This window comes from Dreissena polymorpha, chromosome 8, assembly GCF_020536995.1.
Source record: "Dreissena polymorpha isolate Duluth1 chromosome 8, UMN_Dpol_1.0, whole genome shotgun sequence".
Taxonomy (NCBI): domain Eukaryota; kingdom Metazoa; phylum Mollusca; class Bivalvia; order Myida; family Dreissenidae; genus Dreissena; species Dreissena polymorpha.
This window is the reverse complement of record NC_068362.1, coordinates 89,865,345-89,886,412: the sequence shown is the minus strand read 5'-3', so window position 1 is coordinate 89,886,412 and position 21,068 is coordinate 89,865,345. Positions and strand designations below refer to the sequence as shown.

Genomic DNA, 21,068 nt, shown 5'->3' with positions numbered 1-21,068 from the left:
AATATTACTAAAAAACAGTATATTTTTTTGCAAATAATTCAACAAAACTAATGTTGACAAAACAGCATTTAAATCGAATGACATTTAAGCATAAATGTATATTTAAACTAAGACGTGCACACGATTACCAATACAAAAACCCACAGAAAAATACAGAAAAAAGCGACAATAATTTAGGTACATGTACTGCGAAATGAACCCCTACAGTTTGTGTAAATTCATATTCAACTAAAGAAATTAGATTTTTTGACAGGAGAAATTCTATGTTAGAACAAAATTCAAAAATGCCTTTGGCTACTGAAATTTCTAGTTGGTAACTGTTTTTTTTAATTATATTGAAAATAAAGAGTGATTATATATTTTAAGGAAAATAAATTAAAATAAGGGAAAACGTTCATTTTTAGATGCTTGTAATAATTTCGATTTAAAAGCACCAACACAAAAATTAAGACTTATAGTAAAATGTTGACTAGCCTATACAAGCGGAATGCATAACATAAATAATAAACCAAATGCGCAAACGTAAAATATAGCACAAAGCAGTCAAACAATTAATGCGATCAAGAACGTCCAACGCAGAGTAAGCGATGTAATGTTTAACTTTTGTTTTTGTAACTTTTTAATGTATACATACCTTATTAAGATTGTACATCAAAAATAAATTACAATGTCTTTATGCACAAGCAAACATAGCACAGTATATATTTTCATGTAAAATTAACAACACTAAATAGTTAAAGGTTTGATAAAACAGAACAATACCGCAAAAATACATGATGAAAATAAAAAAGTATACAAGTTTAAATACAATGAACTATAATTTGGGATTCTTTTTCAATATTTATTCAGAATAATAGACATGGAAGTAATTTGTTTTGAAACAAATAGTAATAACTGAACATTATTTTAAATATATTACCTATATATTGATTTATACTTGACCTTAAGTTAGGTGCATGTATGTAAATGTTCGGTAATATTTACAAAATTGTGTTATAAAAATGTATTTACACCATCGCCATGAAAGCCCATGATCATGAACATTTTCATTCACTCACTTGAAAGCTTATCTGCATGCACACCAAATCTAAATCCCGTTCCGGCTTGTCAGAGTTGGGAAACCTCACTAAAGGAGTCTTTTGAATCTGTTCTTGTCAGCGTTCCAGTAATATTCGTCGTTCTGGGCAACGGGGTCCAGTTACTAGTATATGACGGCGGCGGACTGTGCTGGTCGCCCATGCTGGCAACAAAGAAAATAGGCTCGGAATGTTCGATACTCGCACCCACATTGGTGTGGTTCCAGTTTATCCTGGTGGCATGTTTCCACTCGACGGTGAAGGTCTCGTCTTCTTTCGTGCTGTCCTGTTCATGCCGCCCCATGAGCGTGGCCCGCCTAGCCACGATGTAGTGCGTGCGCTTGATGCGCAGGAAGAGGATGTTGTCAACTGCCTTTAGGGAGAAGTCGGGAATAAATGGCTCGTACTTCGTGTAGATGGAATCTGAGTAGCTTTTGGGGTTCAGAATCGTATCGCTCACCTCTGTGAAAACATAGGGATAATAGAAACATTAAACATGTAGGATACATACTTTTTTACCTTTAATTACAACGGAATTGATAAAATAACTATCAATCGTGCTATTTTGAGAACGTAAGTTGACATCATAGTCATACCAAAAGAATTATCCGATTCAATGAAAATCTTGAAAACACACATGTTTTATTATTGTTTATACATATTTTAATGCTGTTTACGGGTAAACGATTCATGATAATAGAATAATAGGTAAATAGAATATTTGGCGCACGCTCTTTTTAGCTAAGCCTCACATATATTTTTTCATTTTTTTATCCATTATACTCACCAATATATTGTCAAATAGACTTATAGAATGAAGAAATAAGTCAAATTTGGTTAAGGCAATACATTTAACAAGACTATTGCCAAGCAATGTTTGTCCCTACCGGCTCCACCATTGTCAGAAATTCCACCATTGTCAGACTTTTTTTTGTTTTTTGTTTTATATCTGTAGCCATAGCAACCAGAATTTTTGACGTATGAACAAAATGAAATGACGTGCATAATGTCCAAATTTCCATCTATCCATGTTTCAAGTTTCATGAAAAAATAGAACTCTTAAAGTTATCGCAGGATCCAGAAAGTGTGACAGACAGACAGACAGACGCACAGAGCGAAAACCAAAAGTCCGCTCCGTTGAAACCTGTAGGGGACAATAAAATCTTAACATTTCTGCAAGGGCTAAGTGCGGCCATTATTGATTATACCTGAGGTGAACTAAGTTATACACAGGTCCTTGCTCATGTGTAAAGTGTGAAGGTCACCCTCGCTCGGCATATTAAAGTACAGTGTATACTGTGCACTGTCATTCGCGATGTCAACTGAAGAAATCAAAGCGCTGAAGGCACTGAAGTTGTTCGCCGTTGTATAATCTTAGAGGCAACTCAGTTATAAAAATAATGTCATAGTTTTTTATATCGGAAGTTTGAAATGAACACATCCCATTTAAATTTATAAAGAGAATGTCTTAAAGCACAGGTTGAGATGGGTTTTTTTTCAAATCATTAATAAAAAAGATAATTTAAGCTTCATTTCGGGAAAAAACAGAGCTCAATGCATATGCATTAATTTTCATCCCAGTACAGAGACTGTCTTTAAACGAAAAACACCATAAAATCAGAAAAAGTCGTCCGTGATTAGCTTGTGCGCATTGCACACGCTAATCAGTGTGCACAGGCTTATCTAATTTGACATGTATGAAGCCCCGTTTTCCCTGAAAGCAACCAATATGTACAGATTTCAATGATAAACACTAGACTGGCCAATGTCGCTGTTAAACACTATGGATTAAATACACACACTGCAGTAGTAGAGCAGACGCTCCTAGCATTCGTCGTCTGCATAATTTTACTTCAGGTAGAGCAGACAGTCAGTGCTTATCGTTCCTAGCGTAGCTTACAGCAGACTGACTTGCAGTTATCGGTCCTAGCGTAGCTTAAGCAGACTGACTTGCAAAACTGCCTCTCTACATTAGTTGAGAGCTAACGCTCACAACTAAAAACAGTAAAAAGACAAATACTTTACTGATAGAGTCAGTGAAATCGAACTGCCAGAATCACCATTAAAATACGAACAAGCCTTGACAAGTAAAAACAGCGTAAGTAAAAATGTCGAAAGTATGAGGGGTCAAACTGGAAAACAGATTTAAACGTTTGCCCCAACAGAAATGACAGTATAAGTCGACTTTAAGACATCAATCACAAAATGGCAAATTTAGCATCAACGATTGATAGGTCCACAGAAGAAATGAATAAACAAATGAAAAGAAAATAACAGAAAAGGCCAACAAGGGAATGAGAGGTACCATGAAAGATTAAGTTTCAGACATCAAAGACTCGATCGGGAAGACGTGTTCAAAGCACAAGAATTGTTGAATAAAAAAATCTTCGGATGCGAAGTTGAGAATGATAGGCTGACAGATGAAAGTGAAGACCTCAAAAAAACTTTCAGATCAAAAAGACATACCTTCAAAACAGAATATGTCGTTAGGAACGAAACTAAAAGAAGAGGAATTGAAAATAAAGCAAGCAAATATTTTTTGTACATGTAATCCAACTGGATTTATCAAGGGTATGTTCGTCGGAGAGAACACCAGACTCATTTTCGATATACTTACACAGATGAAAACGATATCCCGGTCTGATGTTGCATATAGATTGATTAAAGCGTTTGATTCTTTTGCATGTGTATTTGTAAATCGAACTCATTCACGATTTAATTCCGGTCCTGACATAATAAATTGGTTTAATGTATTGTATAAAGACGGGGTATCGGCGGTCACGCAATGTTGGTTTTTGACAAATTGTTTTCTTATGGAAGGAGGTTGCAGACAATCTTACTTCTTTTACTTACATTTTCTTACTTTTTGCTTAAATATTTTCTATTGAATAAAGGTCAAATCCAAAGTATACGAGAAAACATTTGCCCACGATCGACACTTCTATACGTATGGATGGCCATGCAGCATTTCTCTATGAAACTTCAGATGTATTATCACTCTGAACACATTACTCAGGGTTAAACATAAATTTCGACAAAAAGATGGAAATTAAATTTCAGCCAACAAACATTTGACGTGCTTGGCTTTACCTTTCCCACTGATCTTTAAACATATAGAACTGAATTATGTTGACAAAAATGTTCAAACAAACGCCTTGTTAAAATCTGGTCTAGAAGGACAGGATAGTAAAGGTTATATTACACTAATTCCGATTCCCATAGGGTCCCATTATAAAACTGACAACTTTCACAGCATTTTTCTTGCCTTTCCGACGTATCAATTTTTCCGAACCTGGTATCATTTTAAAGATGGATCTGTCATCTTCCAATAATTGCAATCAAAAACATACCGTCTCGCAACTTCTAAGAAAGTAAATCGCTGTCGAATGAACCCACCGTAGAAAAACGTGTTTCGGAATCCTAATTTCGACAAAAGCCCCACACAATAGAAAACACACCCTCAAAAGTTCATCTTTTAAGGTAGCTTCCAATCCAAGGCATCAAAGTACTCCAGACACATACAGGATATTACAAATAACCACAAAAGACATGTCTCACATTGTTAAATGGCTTATATTCAAGAAGAGAAAAGGAACTCTTTAGAAATAGGCACTACTTTCGAATGGACCACGGAGGGATACACAATGATTTAGTGTAATGTAACCTTTAAGGGAACTCAACTTTGTCCTATCTTTTTCAAACTTTCTCCACATGAGATTTCAACTATTTCCACAATGAATATGCAATTTCAGTGCATTCGGATGGGGGTAAAGGCCTTAAAATGGCCATTTAAAGCGGTGACTAAATTGGCCGCAGTCAAGTCGGAATGCATGATTTTTAGTCTAAGTGACGACAGCTGATTTTGCGTCTCCAATTATTGTTACGCGTAACTTTCATGGCAAAAACTGGTATCATTGCATGCGAAATTCACCAATATATCAGCAAAAGGCCCAAATAAATGTATTGATTGTGAATCAGTGTACTTTTCTTGATGAAAAAGGAGACTTTTTTAAAATTTTAAGCACTTTTTTCAATAAAAAACTCACTGACAGCATATAAAATCATGTTTTTTAAGAAAATCATTATTAAAAGCTTCACTTACAATCTAAACATACGCATTGCAATTACAAAAATTAATGCTATTATGATGAGAGGCATAATTTTCAGCTTTCAAGCCGATACAAGCCGGCTACCCAAAATTAACACTTAAAAAGGCGCAAATCGCTCCTTCAACAGCTTACGACACAAAGTGACACTTAATGCGCATCCAGATAGTCTCTCTCATATAAATAAGTCCTGTTAGCGATATTTTATTAAGTATTCTCTTTAAAATCCAGTGTTGAAAGCGTAAGTTTTGCAAAAATGTCCACAGTCACCATGCAAAAGAGCATGTTTGCTAAGGAATTCCTACGCGAGTGGCCACACTAATGTCGTGGCAGGAAAGTCATTTGGGTGTGATTCCTCTGTAGTTCAGTGAACATTCATTCCACTACCTGGGGTGACTATCAGGATCAATTTTCCCAGCTTGGTGTAGTGTTGACCTTTCAGGATGTTGATGGATCGTCCACAAGCGCTGCACCACTGCGGCCTCTGTTCAGGACACAGAGTCGGATTGAGGTGTACACAAACCCGCAGTCAGGCAAGGATCATCCAGACCTTTAATAAAATAAAATGTTTAGGCCCCTGAAACTGGCAATTATGTTCAACACTGAGATAAGGAAACACATAGAGGAGACATCATGCCATGGCTTTCTCATTATTGACACGGCAAACTCGAGCAGCCGGGGACTTGGCTCTAAACAAAAACAGGTATGCTCCATCAATGTGAGCAAGATGGCATGTCAGAGTTAAAAAGGGCAAACAAACATACAAAAGAGATATGTAGGAAATTAGAAATTAAATGCCAGAAGTAATTTTAAGTATTGTTTTTCTGTCTGCAAGGGTTGCTGTGGAAAATAGTGCTTAACGCATAGTTTGGCCTGTAGGGGTTCTGCTAGCAAGAACAAATCGAAGTCATATCTGCCCGCGAACTGTAAGCTTAAGATAACCATATCTGATGAAGTACTGCTTTGAGAATGCATTCTTATTGTACTTGAACCAGATCGCATTGACAGCACAAGGCTTCAGACCCCCCAAAAGTGTGAGGCTTTCAATAGTGCTTACCTGATACCAGACCGCATTGCCCGAGACAGTGACTTTCTCCCGGAACTGCACAGGCTGCATCCGCAGCACAACCCTTAAGCTCAATCATGGTCTGGCTGACTCTGAAATAGTGAAATCTGAATTTACAGATGCTCATTTGTCTAAAGGTTATGAGTTTATTGCCTATCTTATTAAAAGCAAACACAATGACATGCTTAAAAATACATGTGCATTTCTGAAAAGACATACAGCTGCCCGATACTTGACTAGGAAAAGGCGCTATGGTCTTCACTCTGAAATTCATTACTCTAAGGGCTTAACAGAACAAAAGCCAGTTCTAACAGCTAATTGGCCCCAACTACAGCTAAATATGCTTTATAGGTTGAAAATAACGTGATTTGTCTGAAGAACTAGTGCTATTAACTCATCAGCTATGTTGCTCCACTGGCCGCAATTCTGTAAACATAGTGTATATATGGAAATACCTAGTCTACCACCTGCACCGTACCACTACGTCCGCTGTAAAAATACACAGCTAAGTTAGTACTTTAACGAACAAACTGAAATTCATGTGTTAATTAAACAATCAGTATGATGACTCACATTGAAATCATGTCCAGTGCACCAGTCAGAGCAAGACAGCTAGCGGATTGTTGACCATCTACGGCTCAAGGACAAACGGTCAGGCCTACAAACAAAGAGAAAAATGGCATAAATGGGTTGCATGCATGTAATTTTGCATATTTTTCATCTTGCTCTCCACCTGAAACTTCAATCTATGGACATAATAATATTTACATTTAAGATTTGTTGGAAATGTTACCCTTACTTGTCCATACCAGGTCCCCCACCCATCCAGAACAGTCCAAAACCACCTAAAACATCCATTTGGACCAAAATATTGACACCTCTCATCTATTTTAGCACCCAAATCATCAAAACATTCATTAAAATTCATTTTCTACTTGTCTCGCTTGCAGACGAATCCATGTGACCTTGACATTGCAGTAAATGTGCTTTTTAAAGGTTATATTACACTAATTCCGATTCCCATAGGGTCCCATTATAAAACTGACAACTTTCACAGCATTTTTCTTGCCTTTCCGACGTATCAATTTTTCCGAACCTGGTATCATTTTAAAGATGGATCTGTCATCTTCCAATAATTGCAATCAAAAACATACCGTCTCGCAACTTCTAAGAAAGTAAATCGCTGTCGAATGAACCCACCGTAGAAAAACGTGTTTCGGAATCCTAATTTCGACAAAAGCCCCACACAATAGAAAACACACCCTCAAAAGTTCATCTTTTAAGGTAGCTTCCAATCCAAGGCATCAAAGTACTCCAGACACATACAGGATATTACAAATAACCACAAAAGACATGTCTCACATTGTTAAATGGCTTATATTCAAGAAGAGAAAAGGAACTCTTTAGAAATAGGCACTACTTTCGAATGGACCACGGAGGGATACACAATGATTTAGTGTAATGTAACCTTTAAGGGAACTCAACTTTGTCCTATCTTTTTCAAACTTTCTCCACATGAGATTTCAACTATTTCCACAATGAATATGCAATTTCAGTGCATTCGGATGGGGGTAAAGGCCTTAAAATGGCCATTTAAAGCGGTGACTAAATTGGCCGCAGTCAAGTCGGAATGCATGATTTTTAGTCTAAGTGACGACAGCTGATTTTGCGTCTCCAATTATTGTTACGCGTAACTTTCATGGCAAAAACTGGTATCATTGCATGCGAAATTCACCAATATATCAGCAAAAGGCCCAAATAAATGTATTGATTGTGAATCAGTGTACTTTTCTTGATGAAAAAGGAGACTTTTTTTAAATTTTAAGCACTTTTTTCAATAAAAAACTCACTGACAGCATATAAAATCATGTTTTTTAAGAAAATCATTATTAAAAGCTTCACTTACAATCTAAACATACGCATTGCAATTACAAAAATTAATGCTATTATGATGAGAGGCATAATTTTCAGCTTTCAAGCCGATACAAGCCGGCTACCCAAAATTAACACTTAAAAAGGCGCAAATCGCTCCTTCAACAGCTTACGACACAAAGTGACACTTAATGCGCATCCAGATAGTCTCTCTCATATAAATAAGTCCTGTTAGCGATATTTTATTAAGTATTCTCTTTAAAATCCAGTGTTGAAAGCGTAAGTTTTGCAAAAATGTCCACAGTCACCATGCAAAAGAGCATGTTTGCTAAGGAATTCCTACGCGAGTGGCCACACTAATGTCGTGGCAGGAAAGTCATTTGGGTGTGATTCCTCTGTAGTTCAGTGAACATTCATTCCACTACCTGGGTGACTATCAGGATCAATTTCCCAGCTTGGTGTAGTGTTGACCTTTCAGGATGTTGATGGATCGTCCACAAGCGCTGCACCACTGCGGCCTCTGTTCAGGACACAGAGTCGGATTGAGGTGTACACAAACCCGCAGTCAGGCAAGGATCATCCAGACCTTTAATAAAATAAAATGTTTAGGCCCCTGAAACTGGCAATTATGTTCAACACTGAGATAAGGAAACACATAGAGGAGACATCATGCCATGGCTTTCTCATTATTGACACGGCAAACTCGAGCAGCCGGGGACTTGGCTCTAAACAAAAACAGGTATGCTCCATCAATGTGAGCAAGATGGCATGTCAGAGTTAAAAAGGGCAAACAAACATACAAAAGAGATATGTAGGAAATTAGAAATTAAATGCCAGAAGTAATTTTAAGTATTGTTTTTCTGTCTGCAAGGGTTGCTGTGGAAAATAGTGCTTAACGCATAGTTTGGCCTGTAGGGGTTCTGCTAGCAAGAACAAATCGAAGTCATATCTGCCCGCGAACTGTAAGCTTAAGATAACCATATCTGATGAAGTACTGCTTTGAGAATGCATTCTTATTGTACTTGAACCAGATCGCATTGACAGCACAAGGCTTCAGACCCCCCAAAAGTGTGAGGCTTTCAATAGTGCTTACCTGATACCAGACCGCATTGCCCGAGACAGTGACTTTCTCCCGGAACTGCACAGGCTGCATCCGCAGCACAACCCTTAAGCTCAATCATGGTCTGGCTGACTCTGAAATAGTGAAATCTGAATTTACAGATGCTCATTTGTCTAAAGGTTATGAGTTTATTGCCTATCTTATTAAAAGCAAACACAATGACATGCTTAAAAATACATGTGCATTTCTGAAAAGACATACAGCTGCCCGATACTTGACTAGGAAAAGGCGCTATGGTCTTCACTCTGAAATTCATTACTCTAAGGGCTTAACAGAACAAAAGCCAGTTCTAACAGCTAATTGGCCCCAACTACAGCTAAATATGCTTTATAGGTTGAAAATAACGTGATTTGTCTGAAGAACTAGTGCTATTAACTCATCAGCTATGTTGCTCCACTGGCCGCAATTCTGTAAACATAGTGTATATATGGAAATACCTAGTCTACCACCTGCACCGCACCACTACGTCCAGCTGTAAAAATACACAGCTAAGTTAGTACTTTAACGAACAAACTGAAATTCATGTGTTAATTAAACAATCAGTATGATGACTCACATTGAAATCATGTCCAGTGCACCAGTCAGAGCAAGACAGCTAGCGGATTGTTGACCATCTACGGCTCAAGGACAAACGGTCAGGCCTACAAACAAAGAGAAAAATGGCATAAATGGGTTGCATGCATGTAATTTTGCATATTTTTCATCTTGCTCTCCACCTGAAACTTCAATCTATGGACATAATAATATTTACATTTAAGATTTGTTGGAAATGTTACCCTTACTTGTCCATACCAGGTCCCCCACCCATCCAGAACAGTCCAAAACCACCTAAAACATCCATTTGGACCAAAATATTGACACCTCTCATCTATTTTAGCACCCAAATCATCAAAACATTCATTAAAATTCATGTTCTACTTGTCTCGCTTGCAGACGAATCCATGTGACCTTGACATTGCAGTAAATGTGCTTTTTAAAGGTTATATTACACTAATTCCGATTCCCATAGGGTCCCATTATAAAACTGACAACTTTCACAGCATTTTTCTTGCCTTTCCGACGTATCAATTTTTCCGAACCTGGTATCATTTTAAAGATGGATCTGTCATCTTCCAATAATTGCAATCAAAAACATACCGTCTCGCAACTTCTAAGAAAGTAAATCGCTGTCGAATGAACCCACCGTAGAAAAACGTGTTTCGGAATCCTAATTTCGACAAAAGCCCCACACAATAGAAAACACACCCTCAAAAGTTCATCTTTTAAGGTAGCTTCCAATCCAAGGCATCAAAGTACTCCAGACACATACAGGATATTACAAATAACCACAAAAGACATGTCTCACATTGTTAAATGGCTTATATTCAAGAAGAGAAAAGGAACTCTTTAGAAATAGGCACTACTTTCGAATGGACCACGGAGGGATACACAATGATTTAGTGTAATGTAACCTTTAAGGGAACTCAACTTTGTCCTATCTTTTTCAAACTTTCTCCACATGAGATTTCAACTATTTCCACAATGAATATGCAATTTCAGTGCATTCGGATGGGGGTAAAGGCCTTAAAATGGCCATTTAAAGCGGTGACTAAATTGGCCGCAGTCAAGTCGGAATGCATGATTTTTAGTCTAAGTGACGACAGCTGATTTTGCGTCTCCAATTATTGTTACGCGTAACTTTCATGGCAAAAACTGGTATCATTGCATGCGAAATTCACCAATATATCAGCAAAAGGCCCAAATAAATGTATTGATTGTGAATCAGTGTACTTTTCTTGATGAAATAGGAGACTTTTTTAAATTTTAAGCACTTTTTTCAATAAAAAACTCACTGACAGCATATAAAATCATGTTTTTTAAGAAAATTATTATTAAAAGCTTCACTTACAATCTAAACATACGCATTGCAATTACAAAAATAATGCTATTATGATGAGAGGCATAATTTTCAGCTTTCAAGCCGATACAAGCCGGCTACCCAAAATTAACACTTAAAAAGGCGCAAATCGCTCCTTCAACAGCTTACGACACAAAGTGACACTTAATGCGCATCCAGATAGTCTCTCTCATATAAATAAGTCCTGTTAGCGATATTTTATTAAGTATTCTCTTTAAAATCCAGTGTTGAAAGCGTAAGTTTTGCAAAAATGTCCACAGTCACCATGCAAAAGAGCATGTTTGCTAAGGAATTCCTACGCGAGTGGCCACACTAATGTCGTGGCAGGAAAGTCATTTGGGTGTGATTCCTCTGTAGTTCAGTGAACATTCATTCCACTACCTGGGATGACTATCAGGATCAATTTTCCCAGCTTGGTGTAGTGTTGACCTTTCAGGATGTTGATGGATCGTCCACAAGCGCTGCACCACTGCGGCCTCTGTTCAGGACACAGAGTCGGATTGAGGTGTACACAAACCCGCAGTCAGGCAAGGATCATCCAGACCTTTAATAAAATAAAATGTTTAGGCCCCTGAAACTGGCAATTATGTTCAACACTGAGATAAGGATACACATAGAGGAGACATCATGCCATGGCTTTCTCATTATTGACACGGCAAACTCGAGCAGCCGGGGACTTGGCTCTAAACAAAAACAGGTATGCTCCATCAATGTGAGCAAGATTGCATGTCAGAGTTAAAAAGGGCAAACAAACATACAAAAGAGATATGTAGGAAAATTAGAAATTAAATGCCAGAAGTAATTTTAAGTATTGTTTTTCTGTCTGCAAGGGTTGCTGTGGAAAATAGTGCTTAACGCATAGTTTGGCCTGTAGGGGTTCTGCTAGCAAGAACAAATCGAAGTCATATCTGCCCGCGAACTGTAAGCTTGAGATAACCATATCTGATGAAGTACTGCTTTGAGAATGCATTCTTATTGTACTTGAACCAGATCTGCATTGACAGCACAAGGCTTCAGACCCCCCAAAAGTGTGAGGCTTTCAATAGTGCTTACCTGATACCAGACCGCATTGCCCGAGACAGTGACTTTCTCCCGGAACTGCACAGGCTGCATCCGCAGCACAATCCTTAAGCTCAATCATGGTCTGGCTGACTCTGAAATAGTGAAATCTGAATTTACAGATGCTCATTTGTCTAAAGGTTATGAGTTTATTGCCTATCTTATTAAAAGCAAACACAATGACATGCTTAAATAGACATGTGCATTTCTGAAAAGACATACAGCTGCCCGATACTTGACTAGGAAAAGGCGCTATGGTCTTCACTCTGAAATTCATTACTCTAAGGGCTTAACAGAACAAAAGCCAGATCTTACAGCTAATTGGCCCCAACTACAGCTAAATATGCTTTATAGGTTGAAAATAAAGTTATTTGTCTGAAGAACTAGTGCTATTAACTCATCAGCTATGTTGCTCCACTGGCCGCAATTCTGTAAACATAGTGTATATATGGAAATACCTAGTCTACCACCTGCACCGCACCACTACGTCCACTGTAAAAATACACAGCTAAGTTAGTACTTTAACGAACAAACTGAAATTCATGTGTTAATTAAACAATCAGTATGATGACTCACATTGAAATCATGTCCAGTGCACCAGTCAGAGCAAGACAGCTAGCGGATTGTTGACCATCTACGGCTCAAGGACAAACGGTCAGGCCTACAAACAAAGAGAAAAATGGCATAAATGGGTTGCATGCATGTAATTTTGCATATTTTTCATCTTGCTCTCCACCTGAAACTTCAATCTATGGACATAATAATATTTACATTTAAGATTTGTTGGAAATGTTACCCTTTCTTGTCCATACCAGGTCCCCCACCCATACGGAACCGTCTAAAACCACCTAAAACATCCATTTGGACCAAAATATTGACACCTCTCATCTATTTTAGCACCCAAATCATCAAAACATTCATTAAAATTCATGTTCTACTTGTCTCGCTTGCAGACGAATCCATGTGACCTTGACATTGCAGTAAATGTGCTTTTTAAAGGTTATATTACACTAATTCCGATTCCCATAGGGTCCCATTAGAAAACTGACAACTTTCACAGCATTTTTCTTGCTTTTCCGACGTATCAATTTTTCCGAACCTGGTATCATTTTAAAGATGGATCTGTCATCTTCCAATAATTGCAATCAAAAACATACCGTCTCGCAACTTCTAAGAAAGTAAATCGCTGTCGAATGAACCCACCGTAGAAAAACGTGTTTCGGAATCCTAATTTCGACAAAAGCCCCACACAATAGAAAACACACCCTCAAAAGTTCATCTTTTAAGTTAGCTTCCAATCCAAGGCATCAAAGTACTCCAGACACATACAGGATATTACAAATAACCACAAAAGTCATGTCTCACATTGTTAAATGGCTTATATTCAAGAAGAGAAAAGGAACTCTTTAGAAATAGGCACTACTTTCGAATGGACCACGGAGGGATACACAATGATTTAGTGTAATGTAACCTTTAAGGGAACTCAACTTTGTCCTATCTTTTTCAAACTTTCTCCACATGAGATTTCAACTATTTCCACAATGAATATGCAATTTCAGTGCATTCGGATGGGGGTAAAGGCCTTAAAATGGCAATTTAAAGCGGTGACTAAATTGGCCGCAGTCAAGTCGGAATGCATGATTTTTAGTCTAAGTGACGACAGCTGATTTTGCGTCTCCAATTATTGTTACGCGTAACTTTCATGGCAAAAACTGGTATCATTGCATGCGAAATTCACCAATATATCAGCAAAAGGCCCAAATAAATGTATTGATTGTGAATCAGTGTACTTTTCTTGATGAAATAGGAGACTTTTTTAAATTTTAAGCACTTTTTTCAATAAAAAACTCACTGACAGCATATAAAATCATGTTTTTTAAGAAAATTATTATTAAAAGCTTCACTTACAATCTAAACATACACATTGCAATTACAAAAATAATGCTATTATGATGAGAGGCATAATTTTCAGCTTTCAAGCTGATACAAGCCGGCTACCCAAAATTAACACTTAAAAAGGCGCAAATCGCTCCTTCAACAGCTTACGACACAAAGTGACACTTAATGCGCATCCAGATAGTCTCTCTCATATAAATAAGTCCTGTTAGCGACATTTTATTAAGTATTCTCTTTAAAATCCAGTGTTGAAAGCGTAAGTTTTGCAAAAATGTCCACAGTCAAAATGCAAAAGAGCATGTTTGCTAAGGAATTCCTACGCGAGTGGCCACACTAATGTCGTGGCAGGAAAGTCATTTGGGTGTGATTCCTCTGTAGTTCAGTGAACATTCATTCCACTACCTGGGAATGACTATCAGGATCAATTTTCCCAGCTTGGTGTAGTGTTGACCTTTCAGGATGTTGATGGATCGTCCACAAGCGCTGCACCACTGCGGCCTCTGTTCAGGACACAGAGTCGGATTGAGGTGTACACAAACCCGCAGTCAGGCAAGGATCATCCAGACCTTTAATAAAATAAAATGTTTAGGCCCCTGAAACTGGCAATTATGTTCAACACTGAGATAAGGATACACATAGAGGAGACATCATGCCATGGCTTTCTCATTATTGACACGGCAAACTCGAGCAGCCGGGGACTTGGCTCTAAACAAAAACAGGTATGCTCCATCAATGTGAGCAAGATTGCATGTCAGAGTTAAAAAGGGCAAACAAACATACAAAAGAGATATGTAGAAAATTAGAAATTAAATGCCAGAAGTAATTTTAAGTATTGTTTTTCTGTCTGCAAGGGTTGCTGTGGAAAATAGTGCTTAACGCATAGTTTGGCCTGTAGGGGTTCTGCTAGCAAGAACAAATCGAAGTCATATCTGCCCGCGAACTGTAAGCTTGAGATAACCATATCTGATGAAGTACTGCTTTGAGAATGCATTCTTATTGTACTTGAACCAGATTGCATTGACAGCACAAGGCTTCAGACCCCCCAAAAGTGTGAGGCTTTCAATAGTGCTTACCTGATACCAGACCGCATTGCCCGAGACAGTGACTTTCTCCCGGAACTGCACAGGCTGCATCCGCAGCACAATCCTTAAGCTCAATCATGGTCTGGCTGACTCTGAAATAGTGAAATCTGAATTTACAGATGCTCATTTGTCTAAAGGTTATGAGTTTATTGCCTATCTTATTAAAAGCAAACACAATGACATGCTTAAATAGACATGTGCATTTCTGAAAAGACATACAGCTGCCCGATACTTGACTAGGAAAAGGCGCTATGGTCTTCACTCTGAAATTCATTACTCTAAGGGCTTAACAGAACAAAAGCCAGATCTTACAGCTAATTGGCCCCAACTACAGCTAAATATGCTTTATAGGTTGAAAATAAAGTTATTTGTCTGAAGAACTAGTGCTATTAACTCATCAGCTATGTTGCTCCACTGGCCGCAATTCTGTAAACATAGTGTATATATGGAAATACCTAGTCTACCACCTGCACCGCACCACTACGTCCACTGTAAAATACACAGCTAAGTTAGTACTTTAACGAACAAACTGAAATTCATGTGTTAATTAAACAATCAGTATGATGACTCACATTGAAATCATGTCCAGTGCACCAGTCAGAGCAAGACAGCTAGCGGATTGTTGACCATCTACGGCTCAAGGACAAACGGTCAGGCCTACAAACAAAGAGAAAAATGGCATAAATGGGTTGCATGCATGTAATTTTGCATATTTTTCATCTTGCTCTCCACCTGAAACTTCAATCTATGGACATAATAATATTTACATTTAAGATTTGTTGGAAATGTTACCCTTTCTTGTCCATACCAGGTCCCCCACCCATACGGAACCGTCTAAAACCACCTAAAACATCCATTTGGACCAAAATATTGACACCTCTCATCTATTTTAGCACCCAAATCATCAAAACATTCATTAAAATTCATGTTCTACTTGTCTCGCTTGCAGACGAATCCATGTGACCTTGACATTGCAGTAAATGTGCTTTTTAAAGGTTATATTACACTAATTCCGATTCCCATAGGGTCCCATTAGAAAACTGACAATTTTCACAGCATTTTTCTTGCTTTTCCGACGTATCAATTTTTCCGAACCTGGTATCATTTTAAAGATGGATCTGTCATCTTCCAATAATTGCAATCAAAAACATACCGTCTCGCAACTTCTAAGAAAGTAAATCGCTGTCGAATGAACCCACCGTAGAAAAACGTGTTTCGGAATCCTAATTTCGACAAAAGCCCCACACAATAGAAAACACACCCTCAAAAGTTCATCTTTTAAGTTAGCTTCCAATCCAAGGCATCAAAGTACTCCAGACACATACAGGATATTACAAATAACCACAAAAGTCATGTCTCACATTGTTAAATGGCTTATATTCAAGAAGAGAAAAGGAACTCTTTAGAAATAGGCACTACTTTCGAATGGACCACGGAGGGATACACAATGATTTAGTGTAATGTAACCTTTAAGGGAACTCAACTTTGTCCTATCTTTTTCAAACTTTCTCCACATGAGATTTCAACTATTTCCACAATGAATATGCAATTTCAGTGCATTCGGATGGGGGTAAAGGCCTTAAAATGGCAATTTAAAGCGGTGACTAAATTGGCCGCAGTCAAGTCGGAATGCATGATTTTTAGTCTAAGTGACGACAGCTGATTTTGCGTCTCCAATTATTGTTACGCGTAACTTTCATGGCAAAAACTGGTATCATTGCATGCGAAATTCACCAATATATCAGCAAAAGGCCCAAATAAATGTATTGATTGTGAATCAGTGTACTTTTCTTGATGAAATAGGAGACTTTTTTTAAATTTTAAGCACTTTTTTCAATAAAAAACTCACTGACAGCATATAAAATCATGTTTTTTAAGAAAATTATTATTAAAAGCTTCACTTACAATCTAAACATACACATTGCAATTACAAAAAATAATGCTATTATGATGAGAGGCATAATTTTCAGCTTTCAAGCTGATACAAGCCGGCTACCCAAAATTAACACTTAAAAAGGCGCAAATCGCTCCTTCAACAGCTTACGACACAAAGTGACACTTAATGCGCATCCAGATAGTCTCTCTCATATAAATAAGTCCTGTTAGCGACATTTTATTAAGTATTCTCTTTAAAATCCAGTGTTGAAAGCGTAAGTTTTGCAAAAATGTCCACAGTCAAAATGCAAAAGAGCATGTTTGCTAAGGAATTCCTACGCGAGTGGCCACACTAATGTCGTGGCAGGAAAGTCATTTGGGTGTGATTCCTCTGTAGTTCAGTGAACATTCATTCCACTACCTGGGAATGACTATCAGGATCAATTTTCCCAGCTTGGTGTAGTGTTGACCTTTCAGGATGTTGATGGATCGTCCACAAGCGCTGCACCACTGCGGCCTCTGTTCAGGACACAGAGTCGGATTGAGGTGTACACAAACCCGCAGTCAGGCAAGGATCATCCAGACCTTTAATAAAATAAAATGTTTAGGCCCCTGAAACTGGCAATTATGTTCAACACTGAGATAAGGATACACATAGAGGAGACATCATGCCATGGCTTTCTCATTATTGACACGGCAAACTCGAGCAGCCGGGGACTTGGCTCTAAACAAAAACAGGTATGCTCCATCAATGTGAGCAAGATGGCATGTCAGAGTTAAAAAGGGCAAACAAACATACAAAAGAGATATGTAGGAAATTAGAAATTAAATGCCAGAAGTAATTTTAAGTATTGTTTTTCTGTCTGCAAGGGTTGCTGTGGAAAATAGTGCTTAACGCATAGTTTGGCCTGTATGGGTTCTGCTAGCAAGAACAAATCGAAGTCATATCTGCCCGCGAACTGTAAGCTTGAGATAACCATATCTGATGAAGTACTGCTTTGAGAATGCATTCTTATTGTACTTGAACCAGATCGCATTGACAGCACAAGGCTTCAGACCCCCCAAAAGTGTGAGGCTTTCAATAGTGCTTACCTGATACCAGACCGCATTGCCCGAGACAGTGACTTTCTCCCGGAACTGCACAGGCTGCATCCGCAGCACAATCCTTAAGCTCAATCATGGTCTGGCTGACTCTGAAATAGTGAAATCTGAATTTACAGATGCTCATTTGTCTAAAGGTTATGAGTTTATTGCCTATCTTATTAAAAGCAAACACAATGACATGCTTAAAAAGACATGTGCATTTCTGAAAAGACATACAGCTGCCCGATACTTGACTAGGAAAAGGCGCTATGGTCTTCACTCTGAAATTCATTACTCTAAGGGCTTAACAGAACAAAAGCCAGATCTTACAGCTAATTGGCCCCAACTACAGCTAAATATGCTTTATAGGTTGAAAATAAAGTTATTTGTCTGAAGAACTAGTGCTATTAACTCATCAGCTATGTTGCTCCACTGGCCGCAATTCTGTAAACATAGTGTATATATGGAAATACCTAGTCTACCACCTGCACCGCACCACTACGTCCACTGTAAAAATACACAGCTAAGTTAGTACTTTAACGAACAAACTGAAATTCATGTGTTAATTAAACAATCAGTATGATGACTCACATTGAAATCATGTCCAGTGCACCAGTCAGAGCAAGACAGCTAGCGGATTGTTGACCATCTACGGCTCAAGGACAAACGGTCAGGCCTACAAACAAAGAGAAAAATGGCATAAATGGGTTGCATGCATGTAATTTTGCATATTTTTCATCTTGCTCTCCACCTGAAACTTCAATCTATGGACATAATAATATTTACATTTAAGATTTGTTGGAAATGTTACCCTTTCTTGTCCATACCAGGTCCCCCACCCATACGGAACCGTCTAAAACCACCTAAAACATCCATTTGGACCAAAATATTGACACCTCTCATCTATTTTAGCACCCAAATCATCAAAACATTCATTAAAATTCATGTTCTACTTGTCTCGCTTGCAGACGAATCCATGTGACCTTGACATTGCAGTAAATGTGCTTTTTAAAGGTTATATTACACTAATTCCGATTCCCATAGGGTCCCATTATAAAACTGACAACTTTCACAGCATTTTTCTTGCTTTTCCGACGTATCAATTTTTCCGAACCTGGTATCATTTTAAAGATGGATCTGTCATCTTCCAATAATTGCAATCAAAAACATACTGTCTCGCAACTTCTAAGAAAGTAAATCGCTGTCGAATGAACCCACCGTAGAAAAACGTGTTTCGGAATCCTAATTTCGACAAAAGCCCCACACAATAGAAAACACACCCTCAAAAGTTCATCTTTTAAGTTAGCTTCCAATCCAAGGCATCAAAGTACTCCAGACACATACAGGATATTACAAATAACCACAAAAGTCATGTCTCACATTGTTAAATGGCTTATATTCAAGAAGAGAAAAGGAACTATTTAGAAATAGGCACTACTTTCGAATGGACCACGGAGGGATACACAATGATTTAGTGTAATGTAACCTTTTGCCCGTATGAAAGCGTCTCATTCATGTCATGTTATACCAAGCGTTCATCATTGAGGTGACAGTATACTAAACAATCTCTTGCACGACGGTTACATTGCATTCACTGCATTAAAGAAAACCATCTCATACCATGATATCTTATATCAGGCTTAATTCATTATTATAAAATTGATATGGTTTTTTTATGTTAAAAAACCAACATACATACACACGTCGAAGCAATTCCTAACGTCACTCAGTAAACATTATGTTCAATTGTTTACATTTGTAAAGTGCGTGGAATGATTCCATCTGCGTAAATGGGCAATAAAATAGTTCCAAAGAGTTGCATTAAAACTCGCAAGTTTTTGCACGATTTATCGTACATTTAAAAGTCATATTTCTTAATTTAATGCATGCGATCTTAAATATCCAATCAAATATACATTAAATGCGTTTGTTCGGTTTTAGCTATTTGGTACCCTGAGCCTTTCGCAGAGTTGTATGTGAGAGCAAGGAACGACAACTCTGCGTGGAGATTGGCACTGAACACGCAGTTGTATTTAACCCAAAGTAACCATCGATGGTGACGTCATCACGGTGATAGGACGAATACCACAACTGTTCCGCTCACCGTCGAAATTTCATACTTCTGACAAGAGCACCGTATTCTTCTGTCAAAAACATGGCCTCAAACTTTATAGCGAGTCCAGAAATGAAAGAAAAACACGAGAAAAGACGGTAAGTTGGTAATAAAAAGATATTCCATCGAACGAAGTATATACTTAACAACTAATTGCCGTTTACCGCATCAAAATTGAGTCGCTATTAACTTCAAAATAGTGAAAGAATTGACTTTCATGATGCGAAAAATCGTATTTTTGCAGATTTTAAACATTTTAAATGAAAGTTTCGTTAAACGGTATTTTATGGTATTTACAACACATTCTGGCATGCACTCACAAGCTTCTATAGACAGTCTCGAAAAAGTTTTTTTTATAATTGTTACCCCTTTGTTTCTGATATAAGAAGTCGAGAGCATCTTTGGTATATATCTTTGGTTTTGGTTACAAACATCAAATTCATATTTCAGTAAATTTAACCAATGCAACATCACTTTGTACACTCTATACATAACTAAATTTATTATTCCCTTCGGTTAGTTTTACACCAAAATTTGCTTATACCATCCATAAACCCTAGCTGGACATCTTTTTTACTAATTATGAATCTGAAATCAATAGATAATACTTATCAATAATGATACTGTGAAACCATTATTAATCGTCAGGCATTAATTTTCATAAATTTCGTCTGTCGACTAATCGGCGAATTTAAGATCCTAACGAACAATCATGCTCTATGTTTGAACAAAAACAAACACCAAGTTGAACAATATTTTAAAACTTGACCGTAGACATGAGGCAATATTTCCAACATAATCCATGCACACATTCACTGCAGTT

General features: G+C 37.7%; 2 long non-coding RNA genes across 10 annotated transcripts; one reads left to right on the top strand and one right to left on the bottom strand.

Moving 5' to 3' along the window:
• Window positions 1-318: 318 nt before the first annotated feature.
• LOC127842876 (uncharacterized) lies at window positions 319-18,868 on the bottom strand. Of its 9 annotated transcripts, none has more exons than XR_008031950.1 (13): window positions 18,724-18,859; window positions 18,142-18,242; window positions 17,471-17,634; window positions 15,747-15,831; window positions 15,166-15,266; window positions 14,495-14,658; window positions 12,773-12,857; window positions 12,191-12,291; window positions 11,519-11,681; window positions 9,797-9,881; window positions 9,214-9,314; window positions 5,570-5,732; window positions 319-1,538 (listed from the first exon to the last, which is right to left on the bottom strand). It is a non-coding gene; the product is annotated as an uncharacterized LOC127842876 (long non-coding RNA). The 9 variants fall into 9 exon arrangements; XR_008031949.1 differs by lacking the exons at window positions 9,214-9,314; window positions 9,797-9,881 and adding exons at window positions 6,240-6,340; window positions 6,822-6,906; XR_008031948.1 differs by lacking the exon at window positions 9,214-9,314 and adding an exon at window positions 6,240-6,340 and having other exon boundaries at window positions 18,724-18,858.
• LOC127842877 (uncharacterized) lies at window positions 9,746-16,710 on the top strand. Its single transcript, XR_008031957.1, has 3 exons — window positions 9,746-10,035; window positions 15,986-16,169; window positions 16,649-16,710. It is a non-coding gene; the product is annotated as an uncharacterized LOC127842877 (long non-coding RNA).
• Window positions 18,869-21,068: the final 2,200 nt, after the last annotated feature.